Source organism: Ischnura elegans, chromosome 6 (genome assembly GCF_921293095.1).
Source record: "Ischnura elegans chromosome 6, ioIscEleg1.1, whole genome shotgun sequence".
NCBI lineage: Eukaryota > Metazoa > Arthropoda > Insecta > Odonata > Coenagrionidae > Ischnura > Ischnura elegans.
In genome coordinates, this window is record NC_060251.1 from 30,184,759 (window position 1) to 30,201,301 (window position 16,543).

Sequence of the window (16,543 nt, forward strand, 5' to 3'; positions counted from 1 at the left end):
TTTCCAGTGGTCAAAACAGAATTCTAAAAGGCCTTCGCCGCGGCTATGGAATAATGGCATCGCCATTGAGGAAAATGTTAGCGTCTGCAGGGAGATTACGTCGAGAAGTAACACCATCATAACTTTCGGGTGAGTAGCCGGTCAGAAAAGCAATCGAACCCCTTAGAACTTGAATGCAACTCGTATTGGTATTAAAATTTTGGTGAATGTTGTCCCCGTTTCCATGGTACTTACTTACTTCCGTGATACACTCTTACAATTAGTAAAACTTTCGCGTGAATGTCTCTTGAACAATCCGTAAATCTTTCTCGATCGGAGCGAGCTTTCCATCCAGTTTGGAGATTTGGGTTGTGCACGCGGGTATTTATAGCTCTGCCCAAGTTCATTTAGAGCATTTTATAATGTTTGTCATTAAACTCGTTACGGTAGCTTTACTGGGGAATGTTTTCCGGACCTTTTGGTATGTTGCTCGCCAATTTTTTTTGCGAATGCATTGCTCAAGAGGACTGCATAGAGGAGGCTCAATTTCATCCCATAAAGGTGTCGTCGTTTTTTGGGTCACTTGGGTCACATTTTAGTCGGTTTTCAAAAATTTCCACTGTGCGGTGATGAGTGCAATGCGATTCACTTTTATCCAATATTTTGAATTATAATGTTTGTATTTCAAAGTAATAGCATTGAAAAGTTATAAATTTGATAGCTCACATCATCATGCACATAAATACCGATTAACACCCCTAATCATGCCTTATTTCCCTGTGAAAATAGGAATCCTCTTTTGACAAATTATGAATTTGAAATTCGTGACATTGCTGTAGACTCTGGGGAACGGCGTCGCCCGAGGTTAATTAAAAGAGTTACCTGTTTTAATTTAGGGGTTAAGAACGATTTCCAAGAGCCGTATCACGAACTGAGGAAGTGCGGTTGTTCACACGGATTCAACATCGCAATTCATTTTTTTAAATACAGTTACAACGAAGTTCGGTTCGGAAAAATATATCTCCAGTCAGTTGTGTCTCGTCGTAATACTTTCTGGATGGGGGTGAGTTTTCCAGTTTGGAGATTTGGTTGTGTACGCCGGAATTTATAGATCTGTCCACGTTCATTTAGAGCGTTTACTCATTTTTATCATTAAATTCGTTACGGTAGCTTCACTGGGGGATGTATTCCGGACCGTTTCGAAATTAGCTCGCCAATTTGTTTTTCGTGAATGTATTGCTATAGAATCTGTGAAACGGCGTCGCCCGAGGTTAATAAAAGGAGTACCTCTTTTAATATAGGGATTAAGAACGATTTCCAAGAGCCGTATAACGAACCGATGAAGTGCGGTCGTTCACTCATGTTCGAAATCGCAGTCTATTTTCTTTAAATTCCGTTTGTCAAAAGAGAATCACATGCGATGCCAAAATAACAGACTTCCTCATTCTGCTATTTTCTCAGATCTTTAAAATGTAAACTCTATTAAATTTAGAATATTTAAAGTATTTTGAAAACTCTTGGCTAGGCATTGATTTGATACCGTTAACTGGGATATCTTTGTCATCACTTTTCACGATTCCTTGGAAACAAACTTTCACTCTAATTTTAAAATTGATGAATAATGTAAATTAAGTGGTTAAAATTACTGATAGATCATGTAAATTAAATTTCAGCTGCTGCTGAACCTATAGCTATTTTATTAACCAGGATTTTTTTCAAACATTTGGGCCAAAGTTACCTTGAATTGGGGTAATTTTTGTCCCAATCAAATGAAAACATAAAAATCTAATGCGAAATCAATAGTAGGAGCAAAGATACCCCGAAACAAATATCTCTGATTAAACCCTTTTTAAGACTTCCTTGATTTTAACCTGTGAATTAATTATATTCAGGTAAAAATAAAAAAACAAAGTGTATATATAACCAGTTAATGTTCAAAATTCCCTCCTAACCTTAACATCAGAATTTTAATTAACCCTCATCAGAAGAAGAGTCATAATTGTTATGTGTCGATTGATGCAAGAACTAACAAGTCGATTACTGAATACAAATGGTAAAATACAAAACTATGAATCTTTTACGTCGCTGGGACAACGTTACTCTAGTTGACCGTGTCTTTATTTATTTCATTTATACCTCTGGACATAATTTCTTCACCTGATTGGAGAAAATCGTACGCAAAATTTCTGACCTAAATGTACCCGCTGTGAAACCAGAGAAAGTTATATAATGAGATACACCCATCGCCTACCTCAACCTGTGTTGACATTATTAGTCGGTCCTTCGAATCATAGGCAAAAATATCCATGAAATATGGGCCGGTATTGCTGGGCCAAAACGTTAAAAAAAAACTACACCCGGCATAATGACACAGATTAATGCATTAACGGCCAACAATTCATTAATCTGTGTCATTTTAAAGGCAAAAACAATTCAAACAAATTTAAGGGTACATTCTAAAATTATTTTGAAAATAAAACTTCTAGAATTTTGGAAATTAATGAATACTTTGTGAAATTATTACATTGGATATGGGGCTAAAGCACTGCATAAACGGTTGAGGATAATTGATAAGGAGACTTTTTCCCTCGTAGGTCTTTGAAACATCTGGAATATTTTTATTTGATGTCCTTTATTTTCTTATACAAAATTACGCTAGTTCTAGAAACTGTTCTGGCCTAAATGCAGTTACTTTGAATGTTGAGGTTTTCGTCCCGGACGACACGAATATCAAGGGAAATACTTTGTTATAGAGCTCTTGGAGCGAAAACGCCAACCGTTTTGTCGTATCTCGATCCCTTCACGACGAAACGCTGTCTCAAATAAGCTCGCCGCACGCCTTCAGCCTCCCAGCCGCGCCGCGCATTGCTTGATCCGCGCGACGCTCCTCAGTCCCGTGGATCTAACCTCCGTCCTCTCACGTACTGGCAGAAAGAAGTTTCGCGAAAGCGTGAAAGTTGAAGAAAAATAAAATTCACGGACAGTTTCATAACACTGTAAATTTTTAGTTTCATTTTATTGCTGAAAAAGGTTAAAAATTACTTTTATTATGCTGAATTTCATAAAATATTCAACACCAGCAATTTCTGCGAAATTTTCGGTCATTTTATTTGATTAAAAGAAGCAGCCTATGAAAAACGGCATGCATCCAAACATGAGCCAATGTATAGACAACAACCTTGCAAATTTTCAACTTCCGCACTAAAGCAAAACATTTTTGAAGTTCAGGCCAGCTTTTTACGAATTCAATCCACTGTGCAGCGTCGTTGGGGGGACCCGATCTACCACTTGCGAAACCGACTTTTCTGTTTCATGGAGAATAGGTGCGTGGTAGCCAAGTGGGTAATGGGCTGGGCTGTCGAAGGAAAGATCTCTGGTTTTAATTCCAAGTGAAGCCTTCAGACACTCCTTAATTAAATCCTCGAAAAAAGAGGTAAAAGAACTGCCCCCCTGAAAATATTAAATTTACACACCTGAGGCTTATTCTGGATTCTTATTTTTTTTCGTCATTTAGGTTCAGAAGTGTTACCTTTTATCAAATATAATCGAAATTAGTCGTTATGCAAAAAAATGTCTATGTTATTTAAAAATTTTTTCTGCCATCATCTATTGATGACGCTTGGATCTGTCGGAGGGAAAAGCCTGCGACGCTCGCAGTATTTTTACGTAAATCGCCCGCGGCCACTTTTTGTATATTTTTTCGAACTATTTCGCAGTTTTTACTTCTAGGGTTAATTTATAAGGATACAGGTTATAAATATTTAGGCATTTTTTAGTTTTTATTCAGGAATTTTTTATTTTTCATACTTATCTATTATGCATTTTTATTATAATAATTCATCTATACGATGGTTCATTTTACTGATCTCTGACGAGATAAAGCAGCTTTAATTTCTCGTAACTTCCTATCCAGGAATATGCAGTGTGTTATAGGAGTGCTTATAGATAAATAATATATTTTTGTTTCAACGAGAGGGAACTCCCTGTGCGCACGTCAAGTTAGGGTTGACTCGGAAGAGCAGTTTCTGACTATTCGTGTCGCTGATCGTGCTATTTACGTGCAAACGTTCATTTGGGAACGGAATAAATATGGTTCGTTATGAGCACATGTCCCATTTGTACCAACTGCGTACCATAAATACTCTACACAGGATTCTCCACTCCCATGGTTCCATTGATTCCCACCAGTCGCAATAAATAGAGGCGTTCCAGTCCGTAGGATACAGGTAAACATACGTATCAGCCCGCAAGAGATGCACTACGCGTTGAATGTAATCGTCTATTGCTCAAAATCAAGCTCAACGTGGAGTCGAACACCGTAGCCACTGACCATAACAGTATAGTTTCTTGCAGAGTTATGAAGGGAATAAGGTAGTTTCCTTCATCAAAGAAAACGATAGGCATTGATTGCGATTCGTTACCCACCATCACTGTATTCATAATATACAAATTATTTCGTTTTAGAAATACCGGTTTAGACGAATGGCAATGGTCCATTTTTATCCTCGTTTGAATAGGGCCAGATTGACGCCCAAGCGATGCCACTCCACGTGACGTCACAGGGACCTAGTTTCTATACGAGAAGATAGGAGTTTTACATCGTCTGAGATTACCAATGCATGCATGAGGCGCAGAGCTCAGGGAAACATGTCTTAATATTCACTCATTAAAACTGGCTAAGGTCGGAAAGTTTTCTTCGTTTGAAAAGGTATTAATAATCCTTATTTAAGCCAAGCGCTACCAGCCAGCAGGGTACTAGGCTACCCGCTAGCAGCCTGCGTCGTATCAGCGCTAAGCCTCGCCTCAAGGTCATCTCACAGGGCGGCAGTGGGAACCAGAAATACGTCACACGGAGAGATTTCTCGGCATTCATACTTACCCGTCGCGTTTCCGCGCGCTTGAAAATTTCCACTTTTCATTTAATCGCGAAAAATAGATATCGTCATTTAAAAATCTAAAAGCGTGAAATACGTACTCCAGGAGTAATAATATTTCGATTTAGGCAATAAAAAAATGATAGGAAACCACCCTATTCAATGAGAAAAACACTGAAGGCTACCAATCCTTGCGCCACCGTTGACTAAAGTTGAGTTTCGAATTAATGCGCGGAGACCGTTTTTTCATTAACGCGGCAACTGCCCCGCAGTGGAGCCTCCTATAGTAATATAAACTCTATGCTCCGTACATACCGAACAGATGTCCTAATCCACAAGATTCCCTACACGCTTGGGTGGATCGGAAAAATCGATTTTTTTTCAAATCCGTCTGGCCCAATGAAAAAAAGTTGTGGGACCGATCAAAAATAAGGCCTGAAAAATTTGAGACCTCTAGGTGAATAGGCGCATATCCAAAGTTCGTACACCTTTATAGCCACTCGAGAGGCCTCTTCATTGACCGTAGGCTCCTATCCTGCGTTCTTGGATCTAAAAATATTTCATCACTTCTCTAAAAGTTGGTAACAAACAATATATAACATTCAAAAATCTGTAATACTGGATACATGTAGAACAGTTAGATTGTTTTTAAATGAATTGTAACTTGAGGCAGCGTCTTGGCAAGGCCCGGCACTGGCAGACCTCCAAGTAAATCTTGTGGAAAAATAAATAATATCTAATAATAATAATAATGGAATGCAGAAATAAAAACTGACCGAGCAATTAAAAACAATAGACCGGACATAGTTATAATAGACAAAATAAAACGGCACACTAACCTCATAGACGTGACAATTCCCTTAAACCATAATGTACAGAAAGCACAATCCACCAAATTTAACAAATATGCAGAAGTTGCACCAGAGATCAAAGCCTTGTGGAAGATGCAGTCAGTAGATATATGCCCAATAGTGATAACAACAACAGGAATCACACCGTGCGAAGTTCTACACCAGCTAAAAAAGCTAAACTTGGAGAAAACTCTGCCAAAAATACAAAAGTCAGTCATCCTGGACACCTGTCATATTGTCCGACGGTTCCTATCAATAGAATAATAACGGAAGTAATAACAAAACACAGTTGAACTTGACTTGGTCCGTTCACTGTGAACAATCCTTGTAAGATAGCAAGAGGGAAGAAGGAAAATAATAATAATAATGTCGTCTTTATTGCACAAGCGAATTTTAGGACTAAATAGTCCTCTCTTACAATTAACTTGTTTGACTATCACATACATCCATGCCCTGGATGGTGGTCAAACCACCCAGGCGGGATTCGAACCGCGACCTCCAGGTTAGCAGTCGGGGACTTTACCCCGGCGCCACCGAGGCCGGCAAATAAGGGACAAGTCGTCTCACTACGCATCCTTTTTTACCTTCTACATAGATGAACGCCATTCGAGCAGCCTCGCAAGTCCTCGCAAGTATCTCTCTCATTGTTTAGTCCGCAGTTCCCAGCCAATCCGCCTGTCTCCTGGGTGTTTCCCTTTTCTTGTTGTTTCTTGCAGCTAAAGACAATCACTTTTTAAATTTTTACATGAGTCATGGCATAGTTAATTGGGGGAGTTAGGGATTGGGAATGTGGGTGGGGTTTAGGGCAGATTTGGCATAAAGGTATTTTGGTTTAACAGGTATTTCGTAGTCCCAGAGATTTTCTAATAATGGATTTTTAGTAGCAGCGAAAGATTTTTCGAATTTAGACAAGTGCGATTTTAGATAAGTTAGAACTGGACATAGTTTGAGGTCTTTCCTGATGTTTTTGTTGCTCATAAACCATGGCGCATTTATTATTTTACGAATGATCTTGTTTTCGGCGACCTGAATTTTCTTGAGATGAGATGGTGCTGCATGAAGCCAAGCCGGTGCTGCATATGTGAGTATTGGTTTGATTGTAGAATGATAAAGCAGAAGTTTAGTTTTGATGGAAAGCGGCGAACTCTTCCTTAATAAGGGCTGGAGAGATGAGCTGATTCCTGAGGCCTTCTGTACAGCAGATTGGATATGAGTGGACCAGATTAGTTTATTATCTACTAGAACTCCGAGGTATTTAATTGTTTGGCATTTTGGAATTGTTTTATTTCGGAAGTAGATGCGATGTCCTTCGCCGACTTTTCTTCTTTTGCTGAAGACTAGATGTGAGCATTTGGTTGCGTTGATGGATAACTTCCAAATGTCTGCCCATGCTTCATAGGAATCAATATGGTCTTGAAGCTGGTCCGCTGTCCGTTCCGGGTCGGAACCCTGGGCCAATATGGTGATGTCGTCAGCGTAGAGAAATAGTTTGGTTTCGGGGAAGGTAGGAGTATCGTGCCATTCGAGCAGCACACGCGGGATACATTTTGCTGTATTCGAGCCGTGGGAGGGGGGGAAGCGAGCGGGGAGGGGACGGGATCGGCTTGCTGTTCTTGTATCCGCGACGCTGCGTGGGTGTTGGAATATATTCTTCGCGGACTCAATTTAGGCATTTTGTGGCTAAACGGTGGCAGATACGTCAAAATACACGAAGTTTTGGCTCTAAAAGGGCAGTAACTCGAAAAAATCTATAGGGAATGACCATAAAATATTACATCTTTCGAATTTTGACCCTCCTCCCCTTAATTGCATTTGAGCGAGGGTCAGGGGGTCACCTAGAGGTTTCAAATTTTTCAGGCCTTATTTTTGATCGGTCCCAAATTTTCACGGAAGGCGATAACTTCAATAGGGAAGATGGATATAACCTCAGCCGCATATGGAGAGGGTTCCTGGCCCAATATAATGACCAACGGCTATCACCTTCCGTGAAAATTCAAAATCGGGTCAACAATGGGTTAACGAAATATAAATAAGCTCGGGACGAGAACGGATTCACTCCCATTCTCTTGATAACGCTCCCAGTAGAAGGAGTGAAACGTTGAGTAAGAAAATGTTACCTACGCAGCAATTCCCGAAAACAACCACCAACATTAAATATTAAAATTCTTTGTAAACAATGAAAATATATTAGACTAAAAAATTCTAGATTCAACGTAATAGAACTCACTTGCAAGACGGAACTTAAAAAAAACTGTTTATTTTTTTCTATGCCTCTTGAATTAGAGGATGATTAGCAGTGAATTAGTGGAAAAAATTTGAAAAAAAGACAATGGAGATATTATTAATAACCATTAAGTGAAAATTACCTCGTAAAAAGTGCACGAACTTTCGGAGGGCGCCGGCGAAAGAGGAAAGCTCGAAACCAGGACCGACGCAAACTGTAGTTGCCTAAGAACCTACTGCCGACGTTAGTGAAGATTTGAGATCGCTAAGCAAAGAGGAAGCGAGGAACGGAGCTTTCAAGACTGAGGCTGCCGAACGCAGTCGGCCGTCATCTATAGATGACGCTCGGTTTCAAAGGGCTAGCCGAGCCAAAAGCAAGACGTGATGTTTCTTCGGCTCCACCTAGCGATCGCTGCGACGGCAGTGGATACGAAACCCTAGGGCGGGCTCGCTGGTTACAATCCTGGGCCGAGGTCTGGAAGCGTTAGCTTATCACCTCTGCAGAAGGGGGAGGACAGGAAGGAAAAAGGATGGAGGCGCCGCCGCGATAGGAGGATAGGAAGGAAGGGATATCCCGCACCGTCACAAAGGCGGGCGGGTCTTCCCATCAGCGAAACCTGGAAAACCATTTCTGTGCCAGCGATTTTAGAGGATTATTTTATGAGAAAGAATAATCCAACGATCAAATCGCTAGATCGCTCCGACGACAGCGGAAAATGACCGTTTCACGCGATTATTATCCATGATGGCTCCAGGAATGTATATCCCATCCTTTTTTTTCCATCACTCGGCTGTGCCGAGTCGGCAGGTCCCTTTTCCTGTCGCTGGAACCATCGGTGGTACCGTCTTTTAGCTAATCAGAACGCACGGTCACTCTAAGCTATTGTAACGCCACGTTTGGCTTTTAATTGAACGACAGTTGTAAATACAGAAGGTGGTGGAATAAAGCAGTGGCGGCTCGTGAGTCAAATGCTGGGAGGCACACTCCACCGGAGGGTCAAAATGTTTGAATATTTTGTGCATTTTAGTGAGTTTTTCAGGCAATCTAGAGACCACTAATACACAAAACAATCACTAACACTAAAGCTCTAACAATCACTAACTCGATTGACACAACTACAACTAGGCCTATTTACATTAAAACAATTTACACATAATAAGTCAACTGGTCACCAAAACGAGGTATTCTGCAACACTGCAACACCAAGATTATACGGCCGCCGGGCGGCGCGGCGATGTCAACTCACTAGATACGTCACTCTGCGCATGCTCGGGCGCCGTCCCAAGACTTCCATAAGGGTCAAGCTTAGACGCGTCATAGCACCAGCAGTCCCCACTACTACCTACCACTCTTCATATAACTGCTCGGTGGATTGGGACGTTATGGCCAGCGCCCCGCGGCTACAAATGCGTACTTCTCGCGCTATTTTTTCGTGTTTTTCCAACATTTTCGATGTGTGCAATTGAAAACATACCTTGGTTAATCTTCTATATTATTTTTACTGTATAGACACCTTTTTCTCAACTTATACGCAACCAAACTCTACAAATGAGGTACCAAAATGCACAGAATTTATCAGAGAACATGCGACAGCATATCTTACTTCCAAAATATTGCTATTGTTTCCTAAAATTGGTTTTTAAATATAAAAAAAAACAAAAACTGGTAAATATTCCTGACATTAACGGCGCGCAAACTGATACATTAGTTCATTTGCAACACTATCTCGCATTCTTTAAATAACTTTTATCAAAATGTGGCTGATTCCACATTGAAGGCTCCTGTTGATACATAGGTATGAGTCTTCATATGCGTTTAACAGAGGATAGTGCAATTACTTCCAATGTTGTGTTTCAAGAGGTCCTCTGACCTCAATTTGTACATGAAAATTCCAATTAAATTTGTACATAAGACCCTGCCTTTTTTTCTACATTTTTAAATTAGAAACGCGCCTATCCCTCTGAGGACCTGTATTTAAAAGAGCGGGGGAAGCCCGCTGGGAGCGGGCGCAGCACGCTCGTAGATGTATTATTACCATTGAATGTGTATTTATTTTTTTCCTTTTTCAAATCTTTGGGTGGGGCGGCGTCCGAGAGTCCTCATGGGCAAGCCGCCACTGGAATAAAGGACGGTGGGAATGACCGTGAGATTCGGAAAGTGACGGGTCAAGCGATCACACATTTGGTCCCTGAAAAGCTATCGCTGGAACTATGAAGGGACGCAGGCAGAGCACTCGGAAGGGGTCGGAAAAAATTGATTGTATGATTCAGGCTCAAGGGTTGAACCGCTAAGTCAGTAGAGGAAATATTAGACCATCCCACGATAAAAAATAATCCAAAGGCTTCTCCTTCGTTACCCTTTTCTTTCCCATGCACAGTGGCCGATAACTGCTCTTGTTTACTTGGCAAGTGCACCGAGAAAAAGATGTTTACTAAAATTTAGACAAAAATTCTTAATTCTGGCATCTAAGAATTGATACTAGATTTTAGAAGATTTTCTTATCCGAGTAAGAGAAAATTAATGGTCACGTCCTGAAACTGGCTTATATCAAGAAAATACTCGAGGGTAGTTTCCTTCATCAAAGAAAACGAAAGGCATTGATTGCGATTCGTTACCCACCATTATTGTATTCATAATATACAAATTATTTGGTTTTAGAAATACCGGTTTAGACGAATGGCAAGGGTCAATTTTATCCTCATTTGAAAAAGGCCAGATTGGCGCACATGCGATGCCACTCCACGTGACGTCACAGGGACGTAGTTTCTATACCGGTAGATAGGAGTTTACATCGTCTGAGGTTACCAATGCATGCATGAGGCACAGATCTCAAGTAAACATGTCTTAATAATCGCCCATTAAAATTACCTAAGTTCGGAAAGTTTCCTTCGTTTGATGGGGTATTAATAATCCTTATTTAACAAGCGCTACCAGCTAGCATGGTACCTACTCTGCTACCTGCTAGCATCTTGCGTCGTATCAGCGATCAGAGCCTCGCCCCAAGGTCACCTCACTTGCGGCAGCGGGAACCAGAACGACGTCACACGGGAGTTTTCCCGGCATTCATACTTTCCCGTCGCGTTTTCGCGCGCTTGAAAATTTTCACTTGTCATTTAATCGCGAAAAATAGATATCGTCATTTAAAAATCTAAAAGCGTGAATTGCGTACTCCAGGAGTAATAATCTTTCGATTTAGGCAATAAAAAAATAATAGGAAACCGCCCTATTTTAGAATGAGCTGTTGTTATCTCTCATGAGGATATTCTTTATTTGACGGTATGGAGCACAATCTAATTTTTAAGAAAATATACTACATTAACAACATTTTCGCGATGCTTCAATTCTAGTGGATTATGGACACCCAATTAGGAGGGGACTGCTCATTAAATCAAGTGGGCGATTCTCAGTTATAGAACATATTTTTTTCCGTCTGGAACCTCTTATGGAATTTAGCACTTCTACCACATCAAGCCGCGACGGCCATTCACATGGGCTCGCGCTACAGGAGTTCAATGGAGAAGCCGAGGTCAACGGGTTTCAATGTTCGGCGCTGTGAAATTCCCGTTGTCCCTGGGAGGGGGGGCTTACTCCAAAAACCGGTGCGACTACTAGGTCCTACCCGCGATACCTTCCGCGTTGTGAGGACCCTTGCACAACACGAGGAAAGCTCTCGCGCCGCCGAATGACTAAGGACTACCACTACGTCAATAAATTCTCGGAATCGGTCATGTAATGGTGGGTGAGGAGAGGCAGCTTCTCGAGACTGCGAGAAATCCCTGAATATTCCCGAGTCAAAAGCGAAACCAGGTTTTGCCAGACGGTTGTCACCCTGGTTTGTGTAGTGAGATAAGTTTTTAACCCCGGAAGAAATATGATTAAGCATCATTGATACAGTAGCGGATACAGAAAAAACTCTAGGGGCGGGGGGGGGGGGGGGGCGCAAAAGATACCTTGAGTTGCCTTTAATTTTATCGTAATAAAAAGTAATCATGTCACATGCAAAGTTTAACAAGGTTTTAATAAAAGTGATTATGTAAAAATACAAGACAATACCATCTTATGATACTAAAAAGTTAAAATTGTGGTTCTGCAATGTTAGGCAATACGGGCGACCCCACAATGGGGGGGGGGGGGGCGCCCCCTGCGCCTCCTATCTATATACGCCATTGCAATGACACTATTCGTTTGCTGAAGAACTTGTAGCAGAAGCAGGGCTGGGAAAAATACAAGCCGAGGAGTATTTGAAATACAGAATACCAATCCAAATGTATTTTAAATATACATTATTGAAATTAAAACAAATATATTAATACCGCTCTAGATGTATTTGAAATTCAAATTACAAAATACCTTTGACTTGGGTATTTGAAATACAAAATACCACTTGAAATGTATTTGAAATACAATATACTTTTGCATGGAAAAAAGAGATCTTAAAAAATATAACCTGCCTGGCACTTGAATTGTTTCAAACACGAAGAAAACGAATCCAACGAATGAAGCGTAATGTCACAGAAGTGTTATCAGAGCTACATACTTGAAAAGTATTTTTTAAATGTATTTATTATTATTTTGAAATGGGAAAATATCATAAATCTATATTTGAAATACAAAATACAAGATACATTCAGGTCGCGTATTTGAAATACCAAATACAAAGTGCAAATGTATTTCAAATGCGTATTTTAAAATACTTGTATTTGAAATACTGCTCAGGCTTGAGTAGAAGTATCCCAGTAGTAGTATCCACAGTAGAGGGATATCGTGGGAAGACACCACGATGCAGTGTCGTAGCCAGGGGATGGTTCGGGGGTTCCGGACTCCCCCGAAATATAAAAGCACAATTAATTTTCTCCGTGAAAGATAACAAAATATCGGAAAGTCATGAATTTAGAAAATATTTTTTTAACAAATGAAGTTTTTTCGATTATGAAAAGCGTTAAATTAGTTAAAAACCCTGTACTTAGTAACCTGTTTTTAAAAAATGTTCCCCCCTGATTTTGGACCCCCCCCCCCCTCCCGAACGAAATTCCTGGCTACGCCACTGCCACGATGGGGAACAAAACAAAATTCAGTAAGCGGAGAGCTGAAGCCTCCAAAGCCCCCCTTCAGCTACATGCCTAACCCTACCTCTAAGAACTGTGAGAAAGTATTTGACGGCTTTCTAAAATTGAAGACGTGGTGAACACAGCTCCATTAACCCCCTTCTCCTTTTAGGCGACCCCTCCTCTTGGATTCATGAGTCTTAACGATTGTTTTAAAGCTTCCCTTGCATCTAATGTTTGCTCGCAGTTTTTTTTATAAATGATGAACCCAGGGGCGCAGCTAGGAATTAAAGCTAGGAGGGGGGGGTTTCAGGCTAAACTAATTCTGAGGAGCCTGGGGGTATTGCATACCCGCCAGGGTAAGCGGGAGTTGTAGGGTCCCTCCTCCAAAAAAAATTAAGATAAACGGTTCAAAATGGTGAGTTTTCCGGCCTTCTGAGGGATATTTTATTAACCTTTACAGTATTCTACAAGTAATATTAATCCAATTAAGTAAAAAAAATTAAACTTGAAAATTTCTCTGAGCTCTGGGGGGGGGGGGGGGGGGGGTTATCCCCCAAAACCCCCCCCCCCCCCATGAACCTATTAAAACAAAATAGATTCAAATTTCAATTTTTTATGCACAGCACGGGGCCTGGCCAGCGGAATAACATTTTCCGTACTCTCATGCAGCGGCGAGGTCACGCGGGGAGGGGGGGTTTACCGGGTTACAACCCCTCTTGAGCATTTAAAAAAAGTCGCCAAAAGCAAGTAAGATGGCCACAATTATTAACATTTTGTAGCTATGGAAGCAGTGGCGTAACTATGGGGGGGATGAGGGGATGTATCCCCCCCAAAGCCTCAGAGAAATAAAAAAACGGGGCAGTCGTGGGACTGGCCGACAGAAGTGAAAACTGAAATAATTATTATCCATTAATTTTTTTATATAGATTTAATATTATTAAAGAACTAATTTTTCCAGTAATACTCATTTTTCAACAAAAATTGAAATTATTTTTTTCAGCAAACTGTTTATCATTAAATATATATTAAAAATACGATGTGTATGAATAGAAAGTAACATCATTTATATATTAAAATATAATATGCTTTTATTTCTTTTATTTAATATGCTTTAAACCTATAATTGTTCACTATGCACATAAAAGAAACTGCCTTAAATTGCACTGACCTGTATTTTTATAACGTGTACACTCTTCTGCACGTTCAAGCACGAGCTCTTTATACTTAATGAACTTATACAATATACACTATACATTTTTATTTTCAATTTTAATATTTTTAAAACAAAAAGACTTTAACAGTCTATATATTAACAATATATTAACAAAGTGTATATATTAATCGCTATTAACAGTCTACAAAATAATACGCACTGTATAGAAAAAGTACATTTGTACAGTATAGAACTAGAAGCAGACAGATGCCAGTATTCAGTATGTAAAAGTATAGCGGTGACGCAACCTATACCATTGTATACACTATACATACACACTATACATATGTATATCTCGCTGTAGCGATCGCGGTGTCGGGTCGGTGACGCTCACGCGAATTCTATGCTTTTTCCCCATCCCGCAAAAGTGCTTAACGCCGCTAAAGAAGTTTTCACTTCAAAAATAATTTGAATTTCTTGTCTGGATGTGATATATACCAACTGCGTCTGCTTAAAGTTAAATTTTAAGTGCCAAAATAATGTAAAATGCATTTTCAGGCATGTTATTTTTTAAATTTTTTCCTTAAATCCCCGTTTCCAAGTGGGGTTGCCCCCGCTAACCCCCCTCAACACCCTCTAAACCCCCCACACCCCACCCACATCCCCCCCACGGCCCCCTCATCCCCCCTAAGCATATTCCTTGTTACGCCACTGAATGGAAGCATCGTATTTTCTCACTCACTGAGTGATTCAAGTTGAATTGGTTAGTGGGGACAGGTGAGGGAAGAGCTCAACTCGGATATAGCCACAGGAAATACATAGAAACATTAAGGGTAGGGGGCTCACTGCCTTCTTCCGGGTCACTTCTGGATCAGAGGATTTTGTTTTGGGCTGTTTGAAGGTTTCACCTGGGATATGAACGTGGAACCTTTGAATCGGCAACCCAAACCTCTAACCACTACGTCAATATGCGCCCACGTACTAACAGGCTTATGTTTTAGCCTACTTCCGATGGGTACAAAATATGACACTGCTTGTGTTGTCACAGCAGTTATAACTGTAAATATCGCAAATGAAATTGTAATTAGCAATTTCTATCACTCAGTTATTCCGATAAAATCTGGAGATTCAAGCGCGATGGATTGGAATTTTTCCATATTGAAATAAAAACTTGCGATTTTCCATGATTATGAAATTCATTCCCGACAGGGAGGATCCAGGATTTCTTTCTGGGGGGGCCACAAGCAAGGCCGTATCCAGGATTTTGCTCTGGGGGGGCACAAGGATACCTCGTCATACAAAACGGACGCAATGATAATGGGACCGTATTAAAAATCTTGCATATTTTTTAAGGGTCTGGGGAGAGCACGTGCCCCCGTGCCCCCCCCCCCCCCCCTAGGTCCGCCTTTGATTCCCGACCTAGATTTCGATGTTACTACGTCATCTTCAAGATTCAAAATGACGTGTATCGCATTCAATTTGTGCAGTTTTTAACTGTAGTGGGGGAAAAGACGGGGAAAGAGGAGGGGGAGATGATCGTAAAACCTGAAGAAGAAAGTGAAAGGAATAGAGAGGAGAGTAAGAGAAGGGGGCCTATGGTGGGAATAAATTTTGTATTCGTGGAATATTGTAAGTGTTAGTTTCCATTACTCCACACTTTAACAGCAATATTCGACATTTGCTAGTTGGTCTCCAGAGCGGACAATCTTACAAGGAGTAATTGTAATTTTAACTGTAACTTTACTGGTTAGGTTTTTAATCAATAATTTGCACTCGCAATAGGGTGATTTCCTATTATTTTTTTATTGCCTAAATCGAAAGATTATTACTACTGGAGTACGCATGTAACGCTTTTAGATTTTCGAAAGAAGATATCTAATTTTCGCGACTTAACGAAAAGTGAAAAATTTCAAGCGCGCGAAAACGCGACGGCGAAGTAGGAATGCTGGGAAAAGTCCGTTTGACGTATTTCTGGTTCCCGCTGCCGCAAGTGAGGTGACCTTGAGGCAAGGCTTGAGCGCTGATACGACGCAGGCTGCTAGCAGGTAGCTGAGTACCCTGCTAGCAGGTAGCGCTTGGCTTAAATAAGGATTATTAATACCTTATCAAACGAAGAAAACTTTCCGACCTTAGGCAGTTTTAATGGGTAATTATTAAGACATGTTTCCCTGAGCTCTGTGCCTCATGTATGCATTGGTAATCTCAGACGATGTAAAACTCCTATCTACTCGTATAGAAACTAGGTCCCTGTGACGTCACGTGGAGTGGCATCGCATGGGCGCCAATCTGGCCTTTTTCAAATGAGGTTAAAATTGACCATTGCCATTCGTCTAAACTGGGATTTCTAAAACCAAATAATTTGTATATTATGAATATACTAATGGTGGATAAGGAATCGTAATCAATGCATTTCG